This window comes from Moschus berezovskii, chromosome 3 (assembly GCF_049115385.1).
Source record: "Moschus berezovskii isolate FMDL1 chromosome 3, NW_MosBer_1.0, whole genome shotgun sequence".
In the NCBI taxonomy this organism is placed as follows: domain Eukaryota; kingdom Metazoa; phylum Chordata; class Mammalia; order Artiodactyla; family Moschidae; genus Moschus; species Moschus berezovskii.
In genome coordinates, this window is record NC_142462.1 from 64,322,667 (window position 1) to 64,331,719 (window position 9,053).

Below are 9,053 nucleotides of genomic sequence, written 5' to 3' on the forward strand. Positions count from 1 at the left end.
CAACCTTTTCACTCTCCTTTTTCACTTTCATCAAGAGGCTTTTTAGTTCCTCTTCACTTTCTGCCATAAGGGTGGTGTCATCTGCATATCTGAGGTAATTGATATTTCTCCCAGCAGTCTTGATTCCAGCTTGTGCTTCTTCCAGCCCAGCGTTCCTCATGATGTACTCGGCATATGACGTATATTATATCCTAAATGCCACTCTCACCCCAGATGAAAAGGACCGTATCTGGCAAGCAGCGAAAGCCCATGCCAATCACTTACATAACCAAGACTGGGATAGCCCAGTTGCTGATGAGGCGCTGCCTTAGTTAGATCCCCACTGGACTTACCAGCCCAGTGACCCAGGTATCAGGAGATTCAATCATATGATTACATGCCTTCTAGAAGGAATGCAGAAAAATACCCATATCCATGTCAATTATGATAAAGTCAGGGAAATCACCCAAGGGGCAGACAAAAATCCAGCCTTATTCTTGGCATGCCTCACAGAGGCAGTCCAGAATATACCAACCTAGATATCACCACTCCTGCTGGGTTACTCTACCTTCATGTTCAGTTCATCAGCCAGTCTGCCCCTGACAAAAGACGAGAGCTTCGACAACTAGAGAAGGGCCCTGAGACCCCCCCAAAGAGACCTTCTAGAAGTAGCCTTCAAGGTGTTCAATAATAGAGAGGAGGAGGCTAAGAGAGAAAAAGACCACGAGAGAAAAGCTAAATATGCCTTTTTGGTGGCAGTAATTAACGGAAGCGATCAGCCCGGCCCAAGTCATCACAGACCGGGACTTAAGACTGCCCCCTGCTGCCCTGAACCCTGTTTCCAATGCAGCCAGTCAGGACACTGGGCAAAGGATACCCAAACCCATGGCCCCCCACAAAAGCATGCCCAACCTGTGGTCAATGGGGACACTGGAAGATAGACTGTCCTCAGGGACACCCTGGCACCCCTGGGGAGATCCCCATTTCTCCCCAGAACTCCAGCCCAACCCTACAAGAGTTGTTCCAGTGACAGAGCCCAGGTTCCAACCCCCGAGCCCGTGTCCCGGACACGAGCTCAGAACTTAGGGTAGATGGGGTAGTGGCCAGGAAAAAGACCTCCTTTATAGTAGACACTGGAGCCACTTTCTCTCTCTTAACTTCCTACTCTGGCCCAACTCAAAACTCGGAACTCACAATCAAGGGGGTCTCTGGAGTTCCCTTAAGGCCAAAAATCAGCCCTCCATTACTCTGTCAATTTGGAAAATCAACCATCATACACTCATTCCTCATAATGCCTCAGTGCCCAATGGCACTCCTAGGGAGAGATTTGTTATCCAAATTGGGGGTCTTTTTTACCATACCCCTCTCAATGCAGTCTCTATATTCTGCATGCAGATAACACCTGGACTGTCCCTATCCCTCACCCCTGACCCTCCCTTGGATCTACCTGCCTTAGACCCCCAAGTCTGGGACACTGACCACCCATCCATAGCCAAACATCATCCCCCAGTCCACATTACCCTAAAGGATCCCTCGACTATAATCACCCAACAACAGTACTCTCTCACCCTGTAGGCCCATAAAGGACTTAAGCCTATCATAGACCATCTTCTTCAAGCCTCTATCTTAATTTCTACCCATTCACTACACAACACCCCTATTCTGGCAGTAAGGAAGGGACCAAACTCTTGGAGATTGGTCCAGGATCTTCAAAAAATCAATGAGGCCATCACACCGACATTCCCAGTAGTCCCTAACCCTTACACCCTCCTGTCTGCCATACCCCCAACTGCAACCCACTTCATGGTATTAGATCTCAAAGACACCTTTTTCACCATCCCCCTCCACCCCCTCTCCCAACTCCTTTTCGCCTTCACTTGGCAAGACCCCAAGACTCATGTTTCCAAACAACTAACATGGACAGTTCTCCCCCAGGGGTTCAGAGACAGCCCCCACTTTTTTGGACAGGCTTTACAAAAGGACCTACAGACACTTGACCTAGCCCCAAGTCATCTCCTCCAATACGTAGATGACCTTCTCCTTTGTAGCCAACCTGAAAACTCTGCTTCCAACATACTGCCAAACTCCTTGGGGCCCTGGGATCCTGGGAGCTACTGGGTGTTCCAATCCAAGGCCCAAGTAGTACAGACAAACGTCACCTGGGGCTCTCCATATCCCACCAACTATTCCCCCAGATAGAATCCAGGCCTTAATTAACTGTCCACTTCCAAAAACAAAAAGGAAACTTCTGTCTATCCTCGGCCTCCTAAACATTTTCCGTATCTTGATCCCTAACCTCCCTCATTGCAAAGCGGTTCTATGAGGCAACTAAAGGATGTCTGGATAAGCCCCTCTTTAACCCCTCTTCGCTGGGCAATCCTCTTCGCCAGTTCACCCAGAGCCTCCTCCGACTGCCAACTCTCCACCTGCCAGATCACACCAGACCATTCTTTCTCTTTGCCCATTCCAACCAAGGACAGGCCCTGGGACTTTTATGTCAGCGGGCTGGAGACACCTGGGCTCCCATAGCCTATCTATCAAAACAGCTTGACATGGTGACCAAGGGCTGGTCTCCCGGTATGCAGGCCATGGCTGTTATCGCAGCCCTTGTACCCAAAGCAAATAAAGGCACGCCCCTTTAACAGTCTGCTCTCCACATACCTTCCGAGACTTACTATCACATCAAGCTTTCCTCTCCCTTCCCCCTTCCAGGGTACAGGTCCTACAAGACTTTCTCCTCGACCCTCAGCTCTCATTCTCCCCCTGCTCTCCCCTTAACCCCGCCAGCTTATTACCCACGTCCTCTACAACAGACCCTCTCCTACAAAGCTGCAAACCAACAGTAGATCTTACCCAAAACCCCTTCCAACATTTAACAGATCAGCCCATCCTAGACCCAGACACCCCACACTGGTTCGTTGATGGCAGCTCTCAAAAATCCCCACACTTCGCAGCAGTATGTGCCATCATCCAGGGGGACCTTTGTCACAATCACGTTACCCAGACAACTGAAGCTTCACCTCTGCTACCTCACACCACCTCCCAGCAGGCAAAACTGATAGCTCTCACCAGAGCTTTGACTCTGGCTAAAAATCTAAGGGTTAACATCCACAAAGACTCCAAATATGCCTATAACATACTTCATTCAAACATCTTCATATGGAGAAAAAGAGGTTTCCTAACTCAAAAGGGATCCCCCATTATTAATTCAGACCTGATCCACAAACTTCTAGAGTCAGCACTCTTACCAAACAAAGCCACCATCCTCCACTGTAGGGGACATCAAAAGGGAAGTCTCATATCAGCCTACAACAATGCTGCAGACCAGAAGGCAAAGGAGATAACCCTGTCCCATCCCTCCCTCCCGTCCCCTGTCATCTTAGCCCTGACTCCATCTGACCCTCCCACCACCAGAGAAATCCTCTATCTACACTCATTTTTTCATCCCTCATCCAAGACACTCCAACAGTTCCTCTGTAACCACTTCCCCATATCCACTGCTGACCAACAAGATTTAGATAACCTTACCCACTACTGTCAGACATGTCAACATACTAATCCCAGTTCCAACCTTAAATCTACATCCTTTCCAACCCATCAAATGCAAGGCAGCCTTCCAGCACAGGATTGGCAGATAGACTTTACTCACATGCCCCCGGTTTGGAGAGTCAGATACCTCCTGGTCCTTGTGGACACCTTTTCGGGATGGGTAGAAGCAGTTCCCACTATAAACAAAAGAGCCCACACCGTGGCCCAAATCCTCCTCACAGAAATTGTCCCCAGGTTTGGCCTGCCTTCATCCCTACAGTCTGATAATGGCCCAGAATTTACATCCAAGTTCACCCAACAACTTGTCCAATTCTTACAGATACCCTGGAAATTTCACATTCCATATCATCCCCAGTCCTCAGGAAAGGTAGAAAGGATGAATAGAATAATCAAAGAAACTCTTACCAAACTAACCCTCAAGGTATATCTGGATTGGACTATACTTTTGCTGACTGTTCTCCTCAAAGTGCAGACTTTGCCCAGAAAGCCCCAGCCCCTTTGAGGTGATGTACGAAAGGCCCATGCTCCCTCCTGGACTCGTCCCAAACCTCCTCCCATACCAAGTTTCCTACACTCCCCTCTGCTGGCAGAACTCTGCAATGCCCTCTGGAAATTCGTCAACCACAACCTGCCCACCTCTGACCCCCAAGCCCCCTTTACAAACTGGGGACATGGTCTACCTGTCTGATAATCCCCAGGGTGACCTAACCCCAATGTGGCTGGGGCCATTTAAAATCATCCTCCTTACCCCGACTGCAGCTAAACTCAAGAAGGTCACCTCCTGGGTACACCCCTTTCGCCTGAAACAGGTCACCTCTGATCCTGTGCTGCCCTCCTTAACTGACCGCTATCAGGTCTCCCTCACAGGTCTCCTTAAAAATCACCTGGCAACAACCTCTGTTGACCATCCAAGAAGACACTGAACGACCTAGACACTCTTCAACCTACAACTGTTCCTGACCCAACTACTATAAGACCTCTGGACCAGTACCCCAACAGGAAGCTCCTTTGAAGACCTGACCATACTGGTGTCTCAACTGTGCTTTAGGGAAACTTCTACAACCTGATTCCAGATGAAATTTATTTCTTTACTTTCATTCTACATCCTAATGAAACTGTTCCTCCTCAGATTCAAGCAACCACCAACTTGGGGCCTTCCACCCCTCGCCGACTGGCCTCTCCAACTATAACTGCACTGTTAATCTTAGTCCTTGCTACAGGCCTAGTAACTGTCTCCCCTCAGGACTGATTACCTATCCTTCGTCTCTTCATCGGTATCGCCTACGTTGTTAGCTGTGTGCTATTCCTAGGGTGCTAATTCCTCCACATTGCCCAACTAACAGACCTAACTCCCCTGTTCCTTATCCTTGCCGCACTCCCCAGCCTTCTGGCTAGTCCCTGCCCCTGCTCAGACTTTATTCCTATGGTCATTCCTCATGTTATAATACGGCTCCAAGACCATGCACCATGAACCTCGGGGTGGGCGGGGGGGAGTCCAAGTCCCCACTCACTGTTAAAGTTTTGTGAGCACCTCCCCTAACCCAAATGGAAGAAACATATGTTTCTATCCCATTACCCACTAGGGGTACTCAGATGGGGGCGGGGGACTAGGTAAAAATCGGGAAAAGAAACAAGAACAAGTCATAAAGAACATAATTTCCTGGTTACAGGCAACCCTTGAGTTTTATAAATGCCTAGGCCTCCTTTCCCAATTACGGCCTCTCCTAAAACCTGCCTCTGGCAACCAACACCTTACCCGCCTTCTCAACTCTTCTTTCCAATTCTTCCAGTACATACAACACACATCCCAGTGTTGGATAAGCATATCACTGTCTCCCTCACCACACATAGCAATTCTCTTACCCTCAACCTGGCTGTCACAGGGCAACTATACCTCCCCTTCCCAACAAAAAACTACACAACTCATTAGGCCAGTCTCTGACAATGTCCTACTTTCAGCCTCTTCAAACCTAACCTGTATCAACTACTCTAGTCCCAACTACACTGGTCTTACAAACTCCGCTCTCTCCTTCTGTTCCACTTGGGTTCTCTGGACAGCACAAATAATTGCACCAACCCAGGAATCTTCATTCTCTGAGGGACCTATGCATATTCATGTCTCCCCCTTGACCCCCCGGACCTTGCATCTTGGTCTTCCTGACCCCAGGTCTAACATTCCTCAAAGAAGAAGAGATAGAACAAATAGTCTACCCCACAAGGGGAACTTTCCCACAGGAAAAAACAAGCTGTCATAGCCCCCCTCCTGATTGGGACCAGCATAGCAGCAGCCCTAGGCACCGGGATTGGGGGCATCTCAACCTCGCCTCATTTTTACAAGCTAAGTCCCAAGAACTTAGCGAGGATATGGAGCAGGTAGTGGAGTCCTTCGTTTCAGTCCAAAGACAGATTAACTCATTAGCTTCTGTGGTCCTACAAAATAGACGAGCCCTGGACCTTCTCACCATGGAAAAGGGAGGGACCTGCCTTTTTCTGGGAGAGGACTGATGCTATTTTGTAAATGAAATGGGCATAGTCCAGGGGAGAGTCAAAGAACTTAGAGACAGAATTGAACGCTGCAGAAAAGAGTTACAAAACCTTTACACTCCCCCAAACCTGTTCCAACTTGCCCTCCCTTGGTTGCTCCCATTCTTGGGACCACTGGTACTTATATTCCTCTTATTTGGACCCTGTCTGTTCAATCTCTTTCAAAGGTTTCTCCAAGAACAGATTCGGGCCATATCTCAAGACCAGGTGAAGACCATTCTTCTCGAAAGCTTCACCCCAATGTCAGGAAAAGGAGACCCTGGGCCCTAGGATGATCCTCCATTCCAGACCCAGAACCATCGACCCCATCCAACAGGAAGTAGCCAGAGAGATACGGCACCCTTTTTCCCATTTTTTATGATTTCAGGGTCTGGAATGAAGGAGTCTTTGGGCCTAGAAAAGAAAACAATGGTCTCAAAGACCCTTGCTGAATCATCTAACTTCGGAGAAAACAAAACCAAACTTTAGGTCCTGCCCTGATGCTCAGGGCCAGTTGTATCTACCTGGGACATATTTCCCCTACCCAAAACCTCCCACCTCCTGTTTAACTACAAATGCCATCTCAACTAAAGATTGTCCCGCCTGACTAACGTTTCCCTTAATGTTTCCACAAACCTCCCTTTAAATATGAAGCCTCCCTGATCCCTCTTGCACTCAGCCTGGTCGTTAGGCTGACTGTCACCCCTCCTTGCCTGAATAAAGGTAACCTACCTCTGTTGAGGTCGTCTCTCCTTTTCTGCCTTGGCCTGAACTGTACCTTACAAAATATGCCAGCGAATTTGGAAAACTCAGCAGTGGCCACAGGACTGGAAAAGGTCAGTTTTCATTCCAATCCCAAAGAAAGGCAATGCCAAAGAATGCTCAAACTACCGCACAATTGAACTCATCTCACATGCTAGCAAAGTAATGCTCAAAATTCTCCAAGCCAGGCTTCAATAATATATGAACTGTGAACTTCCAGATGTTCAAGCTGGTTTTAGAAAAAGCAGAGGAACCAGAGATCAAATTGCCAACATCCACCGGATCATTGAAAAAGCAAGAGAGTTCCAGAAAAACATCTATTTCTGCTTTATTGACTATACCAAAGCCTTTGACTGTGTGGATCACAATAAATTATGGAAAATTTTGAAAGAGATGGGAATACCAGACCACCTGACCTGCCTCTTGAGAAATCTGTATGCAGGTCAAGAAGCAACAGATAGAACTGGACATGGAACAACAGACTGGTTCCAAATAGGAAAAAGAGTACGTTAAGGCTGTATATCGTCACCCTGCTTATTTAACTTATATGCAGAGTACATCATGAGAAACGCTGGACTGGAAGAAGTACAAGCTGGAATCAAGATTGCTGAAGAAATACCAGTAACCTCAGATATGCAGATGACACCACCCTTATGGCAGAAAGCAAAGAAGAACTAAAGAGCCTCTTGATGAAAGTGAAAGAGGAGAGTGAAAAAGTTGGCTTAAAGCTCAACATTCAGAAAACCAAGATCATGGCATCTGGTCCCATCGCTTCATGGCAAATAGATGGGGAAACAGTGGCTAACTTTATTTTATTGGGCTCCAAAATCACTGCAGATGGTGACTGCAGACATGAAATTCAAAAGACGCTTATTCCTTGAAAGGAAAGTTATGACCAACCTAGATAGCATATTAAAAACCAGAGACATTACTTTGCCAAACAAAGGTCCATCTAGTCAAAGCTATGGTTTTTCCAGTAGTCATGTATGGATATGAGAGTTGGACTATAAAGAAAACTGAGTGCCAAAGAATTGATGCTTTTGCACTGTGGTGTTGGAGAAGGCTCTTGAGAGTACTGTGAACTGCAAGGAGATCCAACCAGTCCATCCTAAAGGAGATCAGTCCTGGATGTTCATTGGAAGGACTGATGTTGAAGCTGAAACTCCAATACTTTGACCACCTGATGCAAAAAGCTGACTCACTTGAAAATACCCTGATGCTGGGAAAGATTGAAGGTGGGAGGAGAAGGGGATGACAGAGGATGAGATAGTCTGATGGCATCACCAACTCAATGGTCATGGGTTTGGGTGGACTCCGGGAGTTGGTGATGGACAGGGAGGCCTAGCATTCTGAAGTCCATGGGCTTACAGAGTTGGACACGACTGAGCAGCTGAACTGATATCTTTTGGAGAGGAACTATACATAAGTATTTAACATTTAGTATACAGGGTTCATTTGAGTCAGGCCAAGTACCTAAACGGATTCATCCCTTGTAATTCTTTGGCTAAGATTTGAGGGGGTACAGAGGTAGCCTTTGGTGAGCAGAGACCCCACTCGGTGGGCAGCAGAGACCATGGATTGGAAAGAGGACCGTTCACCGGGATGAGGAGCTGCGGGTTGTGATAGACACATTCCTACCCTGATGCTTTCAGTCTGGTAGGTCCACACCACTCACTGAATATAGCTTCTAGAGACTTAAAGGATACCTGACACATCCTGTCACATTCAATATACCCCAAAAATATTATGTAAGACCCATTCATTCTTCAAAATTAGTCTGGTACTGGGCAGAGAGTGGCATATAAAGCAAGATCCTCACTCTTGGGGAGACTGTATTCTGGTCATTGGTAGTTTGGTGCAGAATTGAAGAGGCCTATCCCCAAACCTGATGAAAAAACAAACAAAAATAGCAAATAACAATCAGTACTGATGATTGGAAAGAATCCAAAACTCAAACCTTACACTTGGAGAAATATTATCTAAAACCAGATCAATTTGGAACTAAGGTGGGAAAAAAATGCCAGAAATCTACATGCCTCTTGGGAAAACAGTATAGTGAGCTAAAGAAGGAAGACAACATGTTGAAGGAAAAAACCCCAAAATATGAATGCTACTTTGAGGGACAAGACTGGGTACATGGCAGTCTGTGGTAAAAACAAAGGACGCCCCAAGAGGAATTCTTCTTCCGTACAGTCAGTGGACAGAGACTTGACCTGGGCTGAGAGAATCACACAGACCCT

At 47.1% G+C, this 9,053-nt stretch overlaps 1 pseudogene; it reads left to right on the forward strand.

Moving 5' to 3' along the window:
- The first annotated feature begins 4,199 nt into the window (after positions 1-4,199).
- LOC148778342 (syncytin-1-like) lies at positions 4,200-6,347 on the forward strand (annotated as a pseudogene).
- Positions 6,348-9,053: the final 2,706 nt, after the last annotated feature.